We start from the raw sequence: 21,742 nt of genomic DNA on the forward strand, positions 1-21,742 counted from the left end.
CTAAGCTGGAACGCCTCGGAAAAGTCTGTCTCCCTTACCACACCCTTCAAAACGGAACACAGCAATGCCTAACACTGCCTAACCGGTGGTGCTGCCGGAGTCGAACCGCAAAGGGTTCTACCACCTTCAACATTGAATACATTAATAATTAATAACAGGAGTATAACTATTATCGTAGTTACCTAGAATCAACCGAAAGTAAAACTATATAGAACAGATTCCTATTACACAGTAACTTACTATCGAGCTACGAACGTATCAGACAAATAACACTATTATAAAAAATAAACGCCCCGCTATTATACTTAATCAAAGTATAAAGTAGTAATTGTTGCAGTCTAGTAACTTTATTATGAACTTTCTCTAAGGCGCTCGAACACCGCCGAGAAAATCGTAAATCCTGAAGATCGTGATAAAGACGATAGGATACAATAATTAAACTCGTGTATTTTCGTCGTTTCGAAGATTTCAAAGATTCCGTTACATACATATAGGTAAGTACATAAAAGCGTGGTACTACTATTATTCCAATTGTGAATAATTTTATTAGTAATATTAAGCTCACCAACATAATTGCAAAACAAAAAAAAATAACCGGTTGACACAAAAAAAATTGAGTGTTTAATGCTTTTTGTTTTTGTCTACTTATACCTGTAAAGGAGATGATTTATTTTCGGCCATCTCATACGCTATATCTAAAAATCACGAATAATTTGTATAATTGAAGAAAAATACACATATATTTTTAAAATCTAAAGTATTCCTGTTTAAAATTATTTAAAATAAGCATTCCTCATTGAAATATTAAATATGGCGGAATACTGTCAATGTCAAGTTTTCAAAACTGTCGGGACAGGGAACATAATATGTTCCCTGACCGACTTCGACAGTTTATATAACGCCTTATTTACTGGCCTTGAGAATGCGTATCACTGAGAGCGTCAGCCACTCCTGTGTAAACGCCTACACGATTGCCGGAGGTTGCAATTGGCGATCAATTTCGTGTCGTGTGGAAAGCGGTAAACGAGCCCCAATTTCTTCTAACAGTATAAAAAAATTAACGTGTAAAACACTCACAGCAAAGCGAATGCTCGATACTATCAAGCTGAGATTAATCAACAAGCTTTAAAATCTGCCCTAAAATGTAACATACAAAATGCTCATTAAAATGAACAAAATGTGAGCTGCTAACTCACGTTGCACGGAGCCTGTGTTCCTGTTTAGCTCAAAGAGCATTAAAATACGAGTTTTGTTGAACTGTTTTAATGTTACATAGAATTTGTTACGAGTTTCAATGAAATGTTTTGTGTGAGCAATTATATATTCTAACAGAAATAGCAGATAGTTCAATAAACTTATTTTACTATTTTGTTAAAAGCTCATGTATAGTTCATTTACAACCAATCGTACAATTATCTTAGTAACATCAAGCTTCACCACAAGTCTTAGTACAAGGACTGCCGTTATAAAGCAAATGTATTCTATATACTATCATTTTATAACTGAAAGATTACTTACACCTACGGCAAATTTTCATAATATAAATGCTAACTTATCACAACTTTGTTCTACAAAGTTTTGTCAAAACATCTAAGCCGTATCCTTACGAAAGCTCGCAAAGCGTGCCTCCAAGCCACCAATAACTTTGAGCAACAAGTGCTCGTTCCTTTGTTACTTCGTGTTCGTATTTTTTAATCTGACTGGAAAATTTCTAAGCCCTCGGGGTTCTGACCGTTTCCAAAGCGTTTTGAAACTCTGACCTCGGCGATGAGGTGGAATGATGAAAATGGACAGCACATAATATTTTAACTTTTTACATGTTAGAACAGCGATAGCCTAGTGGTTAAGAAACTCTGCCTCTCGATCGAGGGGTGCGAGGTTCAAATCCCAGGCACGCACCTCTGATTTTTCAAAATTATGTGCGAATTAGAATTAAATTATCACTTGCTTAAACGGTGAAGGAAAACATCGCGAGGAAACCTACATACCTGAAAGATTTATAAAAAAAATCTCAAAGATGATGTGAAGTCCATCAAGACGCACTTGGCCAGCGCGGTGGACTATGGCCTAATTCTTTTCATTCTGAGAGGAGACCCGTGCCCAGCAGTGGGATAAAAATAGTTTGATGATGATGATGACATATTAGAGGAATAATATATATTAGAGGAGCGAACGTACTTGCAGTCTAGCTGATGCTGAGTGGCCGCTGCCGATGCTAATGCACATATTGTACAGGAAAATATAATTGCTTAGAGAAAAGAATGGTACGGCCGTGCCGCTTTTTTTGGCTCGACTTGGCGGAGGCACTGCCGTGCCTCCAGGTTTTGTCTGCCATGGCCCATCTCTGACAAGTTCAATGTAAGTAGATATAAATGAACCACTGGCGAACTAAAGGCGGACAGGGGCGGTCCGCCCCGGGCCTCCGGTTTTAGGAGGCCTCCAAACACAGTTGTCTAGGTCGTCAGGAGCAAAGAATCTCTAACCTTATAAGTTCATATGTATATTTAGCAAAAAATAATGTAATTATAAAATGTAGGTATTTTGTTTGTAACGGTTTTTAATATTGTAAGTAGGTATTTAAGCTTCCTGGTTCGTAATATGAAAATGAAAAAAACATTTTTCCGCCTACAAACAGTATTTATATTTTGGCGGATAATTTAGTTTTGTTTAAGATTTGTACTGCTGTTAATAACAATGGATTGATAAATAAGAACTTATAAATGGCCGCCGTAGCTGCTACAAGAGACGTAGAACGTCTACGTGATAATAAACTAATGGTTATTTTTGGCAATCAACTTTGTCCACAATGTTTAAACTTTTTACGATATTCTTGGATATATCCTCTACAGATTTGAGAATAAAAAAATATATATCGCCTTCAGTACATTCGTGCATCTTATATATAAAATTCTCGTGTCACAATGTTAGTTACCGTACTCCTCCGAAACGGTTTTACCGATTTTCACCAAATTTTATATGCATATTCCGTAGGTCTGAGAATCGGCTACAATCTATTTTTCACCTGTTGTTCACCTTTAATTTTTTTTACTATGGCAACACAACATTTGCCGAGTCAGCTAGTGTTTATATAAAATGTCCATCAAAATCAGATAAATTATATCTAAGATTGGGCACACAGCAAACACGACAAAAAAACTAACAAGCGTATTGGATAAATAGATTTCGTAAAAAAGCAAATGTGATTAATAAAAGCAGGGATTTATGGACCTCCGTAACCGTAATCGAAACTATCGGATCTGAAGTGAAAATATATCCGAAACCACTTATCTATGCCGAAACCCTAATTAAATCCGATACAAAAGTTTCGAATTATTTCGGTCAAAATCATAACAAACTCATCTCATCATCATCAAAAATCATAACAGACTCTGCCCGAGTCTGTTATGATTTTTTCTCCCTGCAAGCCGACGCTGTTCAGTTGCTTTACAAATAAAATCAAACCTATTTGTAATTTCTGACGATCCTTGAAATTATCGTATCCGTAAGCAAAATTATCCGAAGCTATCGGATAACCGGAAATAATTACACATCCGTAATCGTATCCGAAACCGATATTTTAATCCGTATCAGTATCCGGATCCGAAATACAAAATCATAACATCTTTAAATAGAAGGCACTTGTTTTGTAGGGATACCTATAACAGAAAATTATTATTTATTAAACATACAACGTTCACATACTCCACTTAATGCAATGAATGTTTGAACTAAGATTGAGTTAGTAGTTTACCCTCCATTTAATTGTTGTTGTAATCCGCCGTATAGTTTTAGATACGCCAACGCCACGGAAGTTTAGAGCGCTCCAACTTATTACACGTGATATCTGTTGGAATTATTTCAATAACCAGATATGATAAAATGAATAGATACGAATTTTCTCTATAGTCTGATTCATAATTAGGTGTCCAAAATGTAAACAAAGAAATGTCACTGTCAAAATTAACATGAAAACAAAAACTTTAACAAACTCAACAAAAAAACTAAAATTTTAACAAATATACACAATTGAACAAACGCGTTATGTAAACGAGTTCGATCACAATCACGAAAATGAATAATATCAGCTACGAAACTTAAAAATGACGCCACAAGAAATGTTTTGGATTCCGATTGTGTGACCATTATCACATTTTAATTTTCTACCATAAACTTTGTTTTTTATTATTACTACCGTATGAAATTAAATTGACATAATATAAATATTGGAAAATGTGAATTGATTTTAATTTATTCAGTTCATTATTTTATTATCGTTGTATTAATTTAATATTGTCAAAAGAAGAAACTACCATCTGACACATATTTTCTTGATAGGTCAACACCTTTATTTACATTTTGGACACCTAATTATGAACCAGACTATAGAATGACTAAATATAGTAGGTATTTCTTTAGTCGAAAGTGTTAGAAGACTATTGTTCGACTGCGGCAGCTCCACCGCTACACCTATTTCTGCCTAATAACAGCAGTGTTAAGTGCTGCTGTGTTGTGTGAAAAAGTCAAGTAAAACAAAAATATTTTCGTCTCGAAACCGACCTTTTTTTATTGTTATCGAGGGGGAAACCTTCAAAAGGTACTCGACAACGTGGGAGTGACGCCGGTTTATGTGGGATTTTTACCGCACTAAAACCCCCCCTGTGGCCGTCCTCTGCGCTGCATAGAGGGCTCCGGAATCTCCAAAGGAACGCAACCGGAGTCCTCTTAGCGCGTTGCCACGTCGGGCTCTGCCCAGGTGAGCTTAACGCTCGCCACACCATCTGGTGCGTACGACGGTATGTGACCACACATATCGTCGTCCTTCCCGGGGCCGCTGGCCGGGCGGTTCGAGCTTCCACTCTTGCCGCCCGCAACCCCGGAAGCCCCCTTTTAGTCGCCTCTTACGACAGGCAGGGGATACCGTAGCCCTATTCTGGTCCCGGAACTACAGGGACAAAATGTCGAAACAGACCTACCTACCTTTTTTCTTTCGACTCTCTACCTTAACAAAGCTATAACTTCACCTGTATAAATAACTCTAAATCTCCAGATTAATGGTCAGTTCTCGACTTAGTCAGCGAGCATAATTCACATTACTCAAATCTTTCGACTAACGGCGCTGACGGGCACAAAGTGAAAAAGTATTCCGTACATCGGCTGATCCAACGTTCTCTCTCGAAGTTGGACATATACGGATCGTTTGTACCAGGTATTTTTTTAATCAACGACTTTGTGACGTCATTTATGATCGTTATATGACGTGAACTGATCATGTCATAATCTTGATCTTCTTCTTCATATTATGTAAACTATTCACGCTAGGTCTACCGGACAGTTTACCTGCGCAGGTTTGCCTGTACAGGTCAACCGTTCGTCGGTACCTTGTATGGGGACGTTTCGGTGATTGAAGACGATGATGCACCGTACGGTGTCACATGAAAGAATTTATTTTTGACCTTGCGCCGATTGCCTGCACAGGTTTAAAAAACTGCACAGGTCTATTCCCACAGATAGTCCGGTGTACCTGGGCAGTCGTACCTGAACAGGCAGACTTCTCCGGCGCACCTTGGTGTGTATGGCAAGCATATTTAGTACCAATTCATTACGAGGCGCTATTGAAGTCATCTTGTCATAGCAGCGTACGTGAATCAGTTAATTAATCTGGCAGGATAACAATATCTGGTATATTAATAATGTATTACTTGGTTGTCACGTTTCATTGGATTTCCCACAATAGTAAAGTCTTGGCCTATAATCTTTATATAACACTGCCACAGGCCACGGCTTGTTTTGTACCTATAAATTAGTCAGGAATATCGTACGGTAATATACGTACGGCTTCTGTATTTCCATTATGCATTTCATTCAGAATTTATTGGACAAACTGTATTCCTCTCTTAGAGTTACATTTAGTAATCTTGATGGGTACCTATAGTGTTTCCACTTCCGATGTAAGTTCGGTGTTCTGCTTAAGCTTTATGGCACTATGGGATTACTGCATATACCATTCAAAGCAATTATCGCTGAACCCATTAAATACTCATGCAAGTAAAATCCTTTACATAGAGATTGTGCTTTAAAACTTGAATTTCGCATCCTTACCATTGGAATAAGTAAACCAGAGCAACATACTCACAATTTCTGAAATGTTCATCAGCTTCGGTACTTTTTTAAATCATTGATTTAAAAATTTGAAGCAGCAAAATCCCATCCAGCTTCCTGTACAAGCTCCTTTTTTGTTAATGAAGGGGAAACCTTCAAAAGGTACCCGGTACCGTGGGAGCGACGCAGGGTTATGTGGGACTCTTACCGCACTTAAACCCCCTGATGGCCGTCCTCGGCGCTGCCGGGGCTCGAAACTCAGCCGGCCTCGGGACTCCGAGATCTCCAAAGGAACGCAACCGGAGTCTTCTTAGCGCGTTACACCTTCGGGCTCCGCCCAGGTGAGCATGACGCTAGCTACACCGCCTGGTATGTACGACGCTATGCGACCTCACATATCGTCGTCCATCCCGAGGTCGCTGACCGAGCGATTGGAGCTCCCACTCTTGCCGCCTACTACCCCGGAAGCCTATACTGGTCCCGGAAATACAGGGACATCCTGTACAATATGATCACAAAAGTTTATATGAATGTATCGAAAATATTCTACCAAGAGAAAATTATTTTTAATATCAGCTAAAATTGTATAATAACAGCAATATGTGCAGTGAGTACAGTCGAGCAGACGAATTTGATCCAACTTCAATTAGAAGCCGAATTTAATTTCCCCTGTTAATGTCATTTATTGATACCCGTTAAAATCATGTTCTATTATTATCAGTAGACAAGGGAAAATGACCAGAGTAATGTACAATGCATTTTAATAAGCCCCACGCAACTGTTATGCCTAATTAGCGTCGGAAATGAAAGCAACTCATCGGTCATTTTTGTTTAAAAATTAAACAGTATCATTTACGACTTTATTCGAATGTAGTAACAAACACGTATGTACGTATAACCTCAGATAGGAATCTAATCTTATCTACGGTGGATCCAGTGATCCACCGCCAAATGGCAGCAGAAGCCGCTTACCTTCAGGTGGTGCATGCTTGTCTGCTACTCTTATATTATAAAAACAAGGTAATATAATTATTTTATTAATCATTAAGACAACTAATGTTTTTCGAAAGTAGTTTTATCGTCGATAAATTTGCGTCAATATAACCGTATTTAAAACCGGCCATTGAATGAAAATAAACGGCGCTCACTTCGGAAATCCTATTTTTCGGTAATGCTCAGCCCAAAAGTTGATTAAAATTTCCCTAGCACCCTCTCCCGGCACTTAATTGAAATGTTCTGTAATCTCTCGGACACGCTTCTTTATCATTCGTACGGGTTTACGTTTTTAAATTTATACTGACTGGACATATCTTTTTAAACGGATAAACATATGATGGTAGTATGTAGTACTATGAAACCCATACGTATTGCCATTTAAAAAAAGGTGCGGCATTAGGGACTGCCGCGGTAAAGCTATTGCATAGCATTTTTTATCAACTTATGCAATTATAAATATTTATTTAACAGTTATAAGAAGGTAATCGGAGTCCAAACGAAGCCAAAGTCACAATGTATATAGCAGGGTCAAATCAGTCAGGAGAGAGCAAGTCATTTTTTTTCAATTAATTACGAAGTAAACGCAAACTGTTCAGTACACAGCAAACACCACGAAACAACAAACAAAAATGGCGCCATAAATTATAGTGGCGTTTTGTTTTTTTATTGTGAAATCTGTCAGCTGTAATTGTACGTTTAAAAATTACAAACACTTTTTTACTTTATTTTATTAATCCAGAATTTCAACATAACTTACGTTGGTAAAACATATTATTTGGATAATGCAGTAATATATTTTTGAATACAATACATATAATAGGAATATAAAAAATACTAAACGCAATTTTAAGAAATTGCGTGCGGAAAGCACGCAATATAAAAAAGATGTATTACTGCCATCTGCATTCAAGTTGCCGAATTGAATTACTATTTATTTTCGTAATTTTCTTGATCCGGTCGCCGCGCTCAAAGCCCGCGATAAAAACTATGCAATAGCTTAAAAATAATGCGTAGTCAGTATTAACTTTAAAACGTAGCAACGTCTCATACAAAAGTGTGAGAAAGTGAACATACGAGTACATACTCATGAGAAAAATAGGTCAGAAATAAATTATTTCGTTTAGTTTAAAAAACTAAAAAACAACCCTTTTATAGTTAATCAAACTAAAAAATACTAATTGTTGCAGTATAGAAACTTTTCTATTAACTTTATCCTTGTAATCTGTAATCATCCCCAGATAAGGGTAGATTCTTACCTAAGGTTGGACACAGATGCACCGCTACCTCTTAGGACAAAGCCTGAATGCCTAGGAAAAGTATGTCTCCCTTACCACCTTCAAACCGAGCACAGAAACTTCAAACAGAGCTTGCTTTTATAAAGCAGAAATAGATGTAAGGGAGCCTTCGGAGTCGAACCACAGAGGGTCCTACCACCTACATTATACCAGTATTAGTACTCCCACACAGCAGCGGGTATTAAGGACTTCTAGCTCAGTTAGTTAATTAACTCAGTAACTTATTAACGCCGCTCTGTGTCGCTAATTAGACATAGACGAGATATTTAGTTATGAAAGTTAAAAAGATTAAAGCTTCCATATGAATCCAAATGCCAACATCATATTCACGAATGTACCTCCATATTAATCTGTAATAACAAGTAAGTATGGTGAAATATTCCAAATTATATTTGAATATATTTTTTCTGCAAACTGTTATCAACTATTTAATATATTTTAAAATTGACTTAAATGTCATCATTATAATGCACTAAAAGAAAACGCTAACTACACTTACAGCACCGCACTAGGATTTCCTGTACCATGGATGTATCGTGGGTGCCATGGACACACAAAGACTTATATGCGTACACTCAGACCCAGAAGATATATCGAAAATCATCATAAAGAGCGTTGTCTGGCCGGGGATTGAACCCAGACCCACCACGCTCCGCCACGAATCTCGTCGAAACATTCCATACTAGTCACATGTTACTCCTCTCTGACTGGTACTGAATACACGGTGATCACTCAATTCTAGCTGGTGTGTTCGGGTCACATGAAAATTAACGTTTTCCGGAAATTCTATTAATTTAAAACTCGCCAATACCTGAACTATTCAATTTTACTTAAAAATCATACTCCTTTACGTTGCTGGGTAAAAGAGTTACCATGTGTACATTAAATTTCTGATATTTTGGTAAAAATCGAAACCTTTTCGTCTACTCCGATCATTAGGAACTAATAACGGTGCCTACAACTGCTACGAACTAACGACTACTGTAATATCCGTCCTTTCCTGTCCAATACTTTCAAGGGCTGGTAAATACACGATGTTTATATTTACTGTTTCAAACATTTGTTAGCAAACATGAACCTAGTATAAGTCATATGAGATTGATGCTAGACTTCAATTACAACGTATGTATTTACTTCAGGGACAAAGACAAATGTTACATGATTTCCTCTAATTTAGTCACATTAAAATAATAATTTCCTGCCCTTATAAAAGAGAACAATCATGTCACCAAATATGAACAATTGGTCGAATTCTCATTATTTTTGTTTTTAAATTGATTCGTAAACTATTTAATTATAATTAATTAACGTAATTTCGTAATTATAATTAATAATCGTAATTTCGTACGATAAAAACTATTTACCTATGTATTTTAACAATGTGGTAATTTACATTATATAGCGTACATACATATCGTGCATGAAAGTTTTGCGAATTCATTCAATCCCATTTATTAATATTGCGTCGCTAAAGGGGGAACGATACAAAGGTCTCACAGACGTATACCTACATACCAGAATAAAAAGGAAGGTTTATGTCCTTTTTTGTTTTCAAAGGTTTAAAGGGAAGAGTTGCAAATCTCCTTTACACTGGCGCAGTTAAAAATTCCTTCCAGAGTTATATAAAATGGACCTTTACACCTGGCTGCATATTAATTATAGACAGAAAATGTTTTCGAAACTTTTCGCTGGATCGTTGAAATACGACGAAAAATATAAAAGTATTCGCGCAATTCGCTGATGTCTCTTTGCTGTTTCGTTTGTAAATGCATTATGCACAAAAAATCATATTTACAATACATATACTCGTATTTCAAATATAATGATGTAAATACATAGAAAATAAATAAATTATAGTTTAAAAAAAGAAAAACTACACTTTTGTAGTTAATCAACTAAAAAGTAATAATTGTTGCAATCTAGTAACTTTGCCATGAACTTTATCCCAATAATTAACGCCATCTAGCGATTTAGTGGGAAGCTTTGTAGATCGATAACAGCATCACTTGGCTAATTAGTTATGATTTAGCCCGCACCACATAGCCACAACGCTAGCTACTTCGAACACCACCCCGAAAATGAATGCTGATGATCCCGATAAAGACTATGAGACAAATTTACTAAAATCTTATATTGTCATCAGTTTTGTATAATTGTTTCATTTTTTTTTATTATACTGACTGTTAAAAGTGGGTAAAAATGTAATTCAAAGATTCCGTTACATACATACTTACGTACAAGTCAAGCTAAAAGCGTAGTAAAAATAATAAAAACAATAATCACTGTAAAGAAAAAGAAACAGTTATGGCAGGAATTGAATTTCAATTAAATTGACGCCCAGTTCGCGTGCGCATGTCAACGTTAAGCACAATTAGTTGCGCCTTAAGATTGAAAGAGAATCACTCGTATTAGCTCAACGATACAAAAGGCTGAGTATAATCTAATACAAGTAAATGGACAAAATCAGCTCATTAGAGAGCTTCGTTATTTTATTCAAGAGAAATCAAGGAATAGGAATTTCTTTCTTCGTAGTTTTCAGGGATTTTCATTTACAGTTATAATCTGCAATTCAGCCCAATAAGAGCTCGAGGCTGATCTGTTATCTATAGCTGGAATCTACCATTCCAGCTATTTATTTTATTTAATATTACTGAAATCTAAGGTTCTAATATGACTGAAATCTAATTAAAAATAACATTTTTAAAAGATTGTAATGAGTAATTATGATGGTGTTGAATCCGTGATATAAAGACGCTTTCTACATCCATAGCCCCACACCAGGATTCCTCAGGAGTCATAAGTATCAGACACACACAGACACCCAGACCCTGAACAGAAATCTAAAATTATCGTTCAGATATTTGTCTGACCTGGGATCGTACCCGGTACCCTCTGCGCGTCAGACCGGTATGGTGACCGCTCCGCCACGCGGGTGGTCAGTAAAGGTCTGATGCTCCAATAACGTGTGCCAATGTTCCCAATTCGCAACTTCATGTATAAACAAGTTCGTAAAATAAAGATATCTCATATTTCCAAATGCCAGTTAAATATAGAATCAATAAAGTTATTGTTTTAGGTTCATAAGGCTGAAAGTTTTCTAAAAATGTACAACATCCGAGAAAAGTTGTTCAATGCGCTGGAACTCGTGGGAAGGTTTTAACAGTCGGAATATATCTCGTTAAGTTAATAGAATTCTATTCATATTGGTTCCTAAAAATAAATAGATATTTATTTCTGATGTATTAACAGAAAAACCGTGGTACATGGTTCTGACATTCGGCCGCTCATGATGGGGATTCGAGGTTCGATTCCAGCTAAGGTGAAGTCTACTTATCTGAGAGGACGTTGCAGTTGCTCTGAACTTAAACTGTGGTTATAAAACGAGACCCGTCCAATGCCCAGCAGTGGGATAATAATGAGTAACTGACCTAAAACCCATGTTATCAAATGAGACACGTGCCCAGAAATAATCGATGAAGATCGATGATAAGATTCTGAAAATCCTTCTTAGCCGGTTCCTCTTGACTGAGGTCGTGACGATCAAAAACAACCCTGTTCTAATAGTCTTTCACGTTGTATGTATACCAATTCCGTGGAATGGTGAACTATGGTGCTGTTTGATTCCTCTACAACATCTGTCCATCGGTGGCTTCACTCTGGATTTTTTTTAATATTATATGATCCAGTATAATAAGTGGACTGCATACCTGATGGTAAGCACATACCACCGCCCCAGAACATCTGTAATCAGATGGGATTCGATATTCCTACCTGAGGTCGGCCACAGATGCACCGGTTCCTTTGAGGACTAAGCTGGAACGCCTCGGAATAGTATGTCTGCCTTACCACAGCCTTCAAACCAGAACACAGCAGTGCTTAACGCTGATGTTATGATGCAGAAATAGGTGTGACGGTGGTGCCGCCGGAGCCAAACCACAAAGCACTACTACGAGCACCTTCAAAGCTACATGACCAACAACTAGCAATTTCTCCAAGTTGTCTGCATCTCGTCGCGCCAGGTGATCGAAGAATTTAGGACACGTTGTAAGCATTCCGAGAAGCCAAATAAAACTCAAACTAATTTTCTTTAGCGTAAATTACAGGTACATTATTAATTAACGGCTAGAACGTACTTGAACTGAGAATACCACAATTAGCAACCTGAATATTCCACCGAGCGACACATTATATACAGATAGTGCACACCATTTAAAATCGAATACTATCTAATCGGCAATATTCACTCAATTATTGGTTAACCATTAATGACATTTGAATAAATAATGTATTTCTATAAAGTGGATAATTTAAAATGCTTATTAGTAATATGACAATGAGTTACACCATTTTAAACTATTATTCGCGTAGTGGCCGAAGTTCGAACATAATCCTAATTTATTTGGCAAAGATAAAACAATCCGCCAATCGACGACCCGCGTGGCGGAGCGGCCACCATACCGATCTGACGCGCAAAGGGTCCCGGGTTCGATCCCCGGCCAGACAGATATCTAAATGATGAATTTAGATTTCTGTTTCTGGGTCTGGGTGTTTGTCTATGTGTGTGTCCATGGCACCCACGGCACAAGGAATCCTAGTGTCGGGCTGTGAGTGTAGAAAGCGTTTATTTATTATTTCCATATTATATTTTTGTTAACCGACATTTTTTATTGCTGGCCAGATTTCGATATACATGATAAAAAGTCTATAATTTACCGAATACAAAACAAAAAAATAGTTTATTTAAACAAGCGTAATTCTCGTTCGATTTAAATCAATACCAATTGACGTACCGTAAATTGAGGCCAGTAGACATTATGCAGTAAGTTGGAGATAATAACAAATTTCGCGGATGCCCCATCTATGCCAACTAGTAGAATATAATGCACGTGGAACTTCCAGTAATGAATGCGCGTTAAGCATTACAGCAAATTTCGAAACTTTAAACTTCCGAACTATAGATTTCAGCTGGTGTATCGCTTAAATCGAAATCTGTTCGGATAGTAACCCAATTATTTCCCTCCGCAAATTCCCCACTTTGCAATAATTAATTCCCGGCACCAAAACCTTCGGTAAACTCGAGCGGAGTGTTACAAAAACATGAAAATCCTATTAAGGTACCGCTCGCGATTCCGGTATTAAATAGTGCTCTTATGTAATAATTACTTTATTTTATTGTTTCTCTATCTGTTTTATATTAATCGTCAAAAGTGTAAAGGTTTATAAAAAAATGCAATTTTTAAAAATTGTAAATATCATTGTAGACAGACTGGCCTTTGGCTACTATTGTGTGAGCGATAGTTGCGTAGGCTGCAACCCTATCGCTATAGCTATTCGTCACTCAATCAGCTGTCGCTCGGGCGACCACTTTGTTGCTTGCGCGACTGACAAGCCGCACTCGATTGTCTATACGCCGTACTACACTACTAAATCCTTCGTCACCTTTGGCACAGGGCGCTTTTGGGAGCCCTGTTAAAATATATCAATCCACACATTGCCTATACGATAAAAGCCACGAGATAGTAGAACCCTTCGTGGTTCGACTTCAGAGGCACCACGCCATCCTATATTTCTGACTTATAACAGCAGTTTGAGGCCAAATACGTGGCCGAACTCAAATAGAAATCATATCTGTGGTTGATTACAACTGACCTCAGTGGCCACAAACCATGAAGTGGAAAGCATACTCATCGTTACTTCTATGTCGTGAAATAAGGACGAAATCGCAAAATACATAAGTCAGGGACACAACTGGTGCTTGTCAAGGAAAACTCACACGACAATTTATAGCGTTAGCAAACCAATGAGACTATTATTAAGTCATGGGAACTATGCATGCATATGTTACTTATTTACAGCAGTCGGCCCATGTTAGGCATTTTAATCCGTATTAAAGATTTACAATCAGAAACTTTCTTGTCAAGGTTACGCAGTTAGTAATTTAAATGGCATTTTAAATGTGTAAGGCAAAGTTACGGTTTATTTCGAGTCCCTTTAAGAATGTATGGCACATTCTGTATGTACTTTATACATCTGTATGAAAATATTTGCGTAAATATTGTGAGCAAGCTCTCCTAGCACAAATCAAATGCAAGTCCTAGTACCTCTCATTTTATGAAATTAGAAATTTAATGCTTTACAAATGACGTAAAAATTCGCGAGGAAACCTTCATGTGAGACGTGAGTTCTATAAAAAAAGAATGTGTGTGTTTTTTATTATCAATCTGCTCTGGGCCAGCTTAATCGACTATAAGCCTATTTCCATTCCATTATAAGAGGATTATGCCCAGCAGTGGGACAGTCAAAGGCTGGATGTAGCACACAACAGATGGATTAAAATATTGCATTCTGCGTAACGTAAAAAACATATTATCGATGTATATACGAATGAATGTGAATTTTCAGTTTTTCCTTTGTGTTCTACACCAGCGGTCACCAATCTGCAACCCGTGGCTCTTCCTAAAACCTCTCGTTGTTGCCCGCGGACGAACAGTACCCTTACCATGAGTTCTTACGTTTTGACAAATATGACTGTTGTGTTATTTGTTTACGTATTGGCCCATACTATTTCCAAGTTCTGACACAATCCGCTAGGGGCGCTGATTGGAAATTGTATAGGCAAATATGTAAACAAATACCAAAACAGTCATATTTGTCAAAACGTAAAAACTCATGGTAAGGGTACAGAACCTAATCTCCCATACATTTTCAATGTAAAATTTCAGAGAATATTTGTGGTTCTGTTTGACGGTTCTGTTTTTCGTCGGCAAAGTTTCGATCACTATCGGATGCTTTCATTACACTATGTAACTTATATTTTGGCTAAAAAGTTTGCCGACCGCAGCACTAAACCAATCGTTCAATTTCAAATGAAAATAACTATATATCGATTAATAAAATTTCGTGAATACGGTTGGGTACAGTTTGAATGATAGAACACTTTTATACCCGATGATGTCTATGTTGTTTTATGACGGCATAAAATCGACCCGTATCCCCTTGTAAGACATATAATCAATAGTTCTTAGAAATCAATTAACCGATACTTGTATTTATTCTTAGTAAGGCCACAAGTTTAATTTCTATTGATTTTATGAATTAATTTAAACTTAGCACTGATAGCACTAATTATGGCAAATAATTACGAGTAAGCCCTTTTGTTCTGTACTACAGGACAGGTTATTCATGAGATAAAACCCATGTGCATATTATTGTTCAGTACCTATAAATTAACACTATGCATGGCATTGTCATGCCTTAAGATTTTGCGTGCACCAATAAGGCAACTGATAATTTTCTAATTACACACAATTGTAAAATATGTGGTGCGTGATGGATTTCGTTGGGAAATGAAACCACACAGCTAGTTCTACCTATAAAAAAGTGAAAGCTTTTTTCCACGCTTTTATTAGCTCGGATTGTATGTATGTATGTATGTATGTATGTATGTAACGGAATCTTTGAACTCGATTTTTACCCACTTTGAATAGTCCGATTACTTTAAAATTTTGAACAATTATCAAGAATCGATGACAATACATTATTTTAATAATTTTATCCCATTCTCTTCATCAGGATAGTTAGGAATTAGGATTAACGATTTTCCTTGTGCGATTTTAGCGTGGTTTTTAGTTTTTAAACTATAATTATTTTATAATATAGAAGTAGCAAACGAGCATTATTTCTGATGATAAGTGACTACCGCTGCCCACATATATCTTTATTCAACCCAAGATAAAATTAAAGTTCTACCTGAGAACGGCCATAGATGCGTTGCTAAACCTGAGGACTAAGTTGAAACGCCTCGGGCAAGTACGTTTCCCTTACCATTACCTTCAAAACAAAACACAGCAGCATTTAACGGTGACGGTACGGTTTTACCACCATCACCTACGTTTCATTTTTAACAATATATAAAAGTTTGCAAAGAGGTTAGTTTTTTATCAATACGAACCGTGTGTGCGAACGTATTTGAAAATGGAACAAATTCTTGTGACGTAAAGTTGATCACGGATGTGTTGACACTCACGAGGACTTAGATGGCCGCCGTATATATAAGTCAACAGTGTTAAGCGCAGCTGTGTTCTGGTTCGAAGGGTGTGGTAAGAGAGACGTACTTTTCCGAGGCATTCCACCTTAGTCTTCAGGGGTAGCGGCGCCTGTTGCCGACCTCAGGTAGGAAACTAATCTTATCTGGGGTTGATTACAGATGTCCATGGCAGTAGTCAATTGCTAATGACGCTTGCTCATTTGATACCTACTATATTATAAAAAAACTAGTCCTACAACATTCATGACAAGAACAGTGCTATTACGTTTAACACTGACAAATGTATCTTTCTGGAACAAAATGTTAACTTACCCTCTATAAATGACGTGTTATAAAGGTGTCGTTCAATTATGTAATATGTTGCCGGCTCGATTCACGAAACTGTCTAAGTAATAGCTATTGGTTAGGGCTTGCAGTAAAAGTTTTGTGAGTTGAATTGTTGATTTGTTAACATGTTTTTATTGTTTTAACAAGTTCTTAGAACATAGTGATAATTGTAGTATTTTAAGTAAAACTGTGTTGCTTGCTGTTTTGCTTGCAGTAAAAATTTTGTGAGTTGAATTGTTGATTTGTTAACATGTTTTATTGTTATGACAAGTTCTTAAAACGTAGTGATAATTGTAGTATTCTTTAAGTAAAACTGTGTTGTTTCGATTGTATATTTAAGTAATATATTATATAATTTACGACATCCGGGTCATCCTCTCATAATGAAAAGGGGTTTGGCCATTGTCCACCACACTGGCTAAGTGCGGATAGGTAGACACTTAACGACTTTTCTAATGTCAGTAAATTTATTGTGATTTATGCTGTACCTATGTATCTTCTTATAAGAAGGCAACTACGAATTAGCAGCCTTCACATTTTTTTCACTACCTTTTACAGAAATCATGTCTTCTCCCGAGGTTTGAAAAATCAAACTGGTCTACCGTGATCTGTATCTGTATACCCTGGATAACAGCATGAGAGTCCGAATTTCAACCAATAAGCTTCTCCCCTAATTTATGAATTATGTCACTGCAACTGCACAACAACAAAAGGTAATTAAATCATATAACAAAAGCCACAAAACATTCAAACGAATTCAATATAGAATATAGTACGAATTCATATAGAAATGCCTATTTCAAATTAAATATTTCTGTTGTGTGAGTTTTCCGAATGGCAAATTGTGGTAGGCCTTTAATATTCAATATTTGTTAAAATGAAAACTATAAAACTATTATGTGACTTTTTTCGGCTCGCTTTAAAAGTCTCGTTTTTAACACGCTTTTATTAGCTTGGGTTGTATGTACGTAACTATGTAACGGAATCTTTGAACCCGATTTTATCCACTTTGAACGTTCATTTTAATTCAAAATTTTGTAGTATCAAAAACCGATGACAATACACGATGTTCATATTTTTTTACCACTGTCCTTATTCCCAACTCAACTCAACAATATTCTTTCTTCTTTATTAGTTCTTATTTTTATGAATATGTAAAGTGATCTTTGACTCTAATTTCTACCATATCGGGAAGGGTAATATTTTTGAGCGTATTTAAGGTTGTATAATCGGGATAAATGTGCAATTCTTTGTGCTAAGTCGAGAGAGTTATAAAGGTTTATATTGCGTTTAGTATGGTTATTGTTGGTTGCAAGCCTTTTTATGTCCTTACATGTTTATCTAAGAAATATATAAATTAATGAATTTGAAAAAATGTGTACTTATGCATGTATGTTTCTTTCTTTGGCAGTCAGTCTAAACGGCTTAACAGGTTTAACACATGCAGTGTTACTACATTACCTCCCTTTTCACGTAATTATTTTTAATGACTTGTTTTTATAATAACTACCAGTTACAACAGCCTGATGGAATATGCTTCAAACCTCCCGTAGGGTTGCAGCTTAATACGTTATTTTGTGTACGGAAAAATATTGGCATTCATTTTCAAAAGCAACATTATAAGTCTAGATTAGTAAAGATTACTCGCTCCTAACAAGAAAATGTAACCTTTTGACAATTGTCACTGTTTTCGTGTTTGAAAAATATTAAAAACATGTAATTTTTAGATAATTTAGATCTCTCATTATGTGGCCGCTGCAATCCAAACGTTGACGGATTTTAACATATGAGGTGACGTTGTAGTCTCTTAAATGCGTGCGTTGTATTGGCTAGATGACCATTGACCACTCTTTTCAGGTATTTATTTTTAAGTACTTGCTTTTTGTTTTTATAATAATTATAAAAGAAAATACTTAGTTTTGAGATTGAAGAAATAATGTAGCAGTTTAGTTCAGTAAAGATACATTCTTGAAATGAAATAACGTGACGTTTTACTTTAGTTACAATACTACTTCATAACTAATCGACAATGACGGCTACTTTTGGAGAACTTGTCGATAATATCAATCAGTTTGACAGACACTGATAGGTCCAAAATCAGTGCAAGCAATTGATTGCAATACACAAGTCAATGCTAAACGCTCGAGAAATTGAGTTAACACGTTAATCAGTTAAGTCCGTACTAGATGCGGGAATCGAAATGCTCGCAGCCAACGTATTGAATACGAGATTATAATGTGCATGGCGTCGTGTATCACACATCGTGTAATTATATTGTTAATTGAGACACTCATTTTCTTGTATGTGTCTTTTTATAAATAGGCAGAGACACTTGAGTACCTATTTCACGTTTGTCAACCGATTATCTTTGTTATATTTTGTTTCACGTGCCGTAACGTGGTCAATACTAAAGTATAGTCTAACTAGCTGACCCGGCAGTCGTTGTGTTGCCATATAAATAAAAAAAATGTTAACCCTTATCACTTAGGGGTATGAACAATATATTGCCGATTCTCAGACCTACTGAATATGCATATAAAATTTGGTGAAAATCAGTAACGACGTTTTAGAGGAGTACGGTAACTAACTTTGTGACACGAGAATTTTATTTATAAGAGATTTCGGTCACGGTAAAACACAATTTTAAATAAGTATGTTATATATCATTCTCATAAATCCCAATAAATAATATTTTTGATGATTACTACCCTCCTTCACGACAATGACAATGACTCCGTAATGACACGACAGCTATCTGATTATTTTCATTAAATCCCATAAATTTCATAAAATCAGTAAAAAATATTATTATTAAAAGTTTTCTACGTCATCCAGATTAATTTATCCATTACAGATTTGTTTTTTTATAAATATCCTTAATATTATTATTAGTAATTTTCATGACGTCCGCTTTATTGCGAAATACGAGACATATAAGGTAATCTGCCACATACGGTTAGTATATAATATTTACAAACATTAATAAGATTATTACTTATCTACACAATAATATTTTATGTAATTCGCACCGGTTGCCATAGTACATACTCATTTCCGATCTACTTTTTCTAGACCACAAAAATAATTTAATTAATATTTAAGCACAAAATCAGCTCCCATAAGTTGTCCATAATAAAACATACTTTTTTGTCAGCGAAAACACCGCATTTGATATTCGCAAGCGGCGCCCATTCCAGTGCATAATATTACGAAAATATTATAATATAAAACATACCTTTTCTCCGGTCAAAACAAACATGAAATATTGTGATCTCTCCCCTTCTGCAAATAAGGAGCAACCTCTTACACTACGGTACTCATCACCGGGAAGAAAGGTAGGCGGTTAATTTTAGATAGGGTAAACAAAGTGGAATCTCCTGTTGCGCTGACAACAAAAATGCGTTTTTAATTTACGCTTTCGATTCGGACCGACACTTGCACTTACTACTTGAAATGTAAGTTACTCTGTTATCTATTAATAACTTTACCTTTGATAAGAGGATTTAAACGAAGAAAAAGGTCCCGGAGCGAAAGGTCGCTCTCGGATAGTGAACAAATAAAGTTTTATCAACAGGTAAGGGATATATCACCGAAACTCGCGGGATAATAGTTCGCGAAAAATTTATATTACACCTGTAGATCGTATCGGAGGAGTGCACGATCGCGCGATACGTCCAATACTCACGGCGGTGCAATACAAACTACCGGGGTATGATAGAGAATAGACTGGCGTGTATGCACCGCCTCCGCACTTGTTAATGTGGCAGCGCACCTCGGAAGCTTCTGCTACTGCCTTCGCCGCGGTTGAGGGACTAGCCCCATTACATAACTACTTTCTTAGGCCTCAAACAACCTCAATTTCTCAATCTTGGTATTTTTAACGTTAGAATTTTGAGATATTTATTTACTTACAATATGTATAGGATTTTTAAATAAAATTTACCATTTTAATCGGATGATTTCTTATGCAAAAAAATAGTTCTTACGTAAGTACTTTCTTAGGCCTCAAAGAATCTCAATTTCGTAATCTTGGTAATTTTTAACGTTAACATTTAGGATATTTTTATGTACTTACAATATATACTTACAATAGATTTTAAAATAAATTTTACCATTTTAATCTAATGGTTTCTTATACAAAAACGAGTTCATAAGGAAGAAGATTGGACAGATTTGACCCAGTCGAAATTTTGTGATGGCCAGTGATTAAAAATGTGTACTTTTACTAAGTCGAATATGTAGATTTAAAATATATGAGTGAATTATTAACCAGGAGCGTGTTGCCAAAGAATACAAGTCCTGTCTATAAAAATGAGTTTCATAAGCGGCCGCACTGGGTCATTCAAGACTCCTAACAGATTTGCCCAAACTCCGCTGCAAGAAAGGAGTATAACATACCTTATAAAGATATAGGTAAGATTAGATAATAAAGAAATCATTTTTTCTTCTTTCATTCCCCGATTATTTTAAAATATATTAAAAAGTTTGGAAAATCCAAAAGTGCACGACTCATAATGCTCATTTAATTATGAAATATAAAAAAAAAACTTAAGTCGTTCAAAATTAATTGCCGAAAATACAGCTGTAGTAGGAAGAAGGTACTGCACAAGCGCCCCTGGTGGAATAAATGTACATAATATCTATAGATATACAGTCTTGTAGTTTTCGTTTTTTATTAATTGCAATTAAACGACACTGAATTAATTAATCATTCGCATTCAGTGACCTACAATCGTCGATTAGAATTTTTTTAATTTTTTTTTAACTCAAATGATGGATTTTTTCACAAGTTACAGTGTTTTCAGGTTTCACACATGACGGACAGGAAATTTTTTTGACCTATTTTGGTGTTTTTTTCCAATTCTATTGCAGTAAATCAATTTTTAAAAAGTATGGAATTAATCTCCATTAAATTATCTCGACAATAGTATTAAAAATATCTTGATTCCGTGAACTATCAAGGCTATAATAATAAAAA

The 21,742-nt window shown here is 36.0% G+C and overlaps 1 protein-coding gene across 1 annotated transcript in view; it reads right to left on the reverse strand.

Annotated features, from left to right (window-relative positions):
- LOC140743425 (uncharacterized) overlaps positions 1 to 20,442 on the reverse strand; it is a 151,866-nt gene extending 131,424 nt beyond the window's left edge. Inside the window, exon 1 of the mRNA XM_073074676.1 lies at positions 20,253 to 20,442. The gene's annotated coding sequence lies outside the window, so the exon portion shown is untranslated. The remainder of the gene's footprint in view (positions 1 to 20,252) is intronic.
- Between the last annotated feature and the right edge of the window lie 1,300 nt (positions 20,443 to 21,742).

Source organism: Epargyreus clarus, unplaced genomic scaffold (assembly GCF_041222505.1).
Source record: "Epargyreus clarus isolate Ecla_fem2 unplaced genomic scaffold, WU_Ecla_fem_2.2 ptg000007l, whole genome shotgun sequence".
Lineage (NCBI taxonomy): Eukaryota > Metazoa > Arthropoda > Insecta > Lepidoptera > Hesperiidae > Epargyreus > Epargyreus clarus.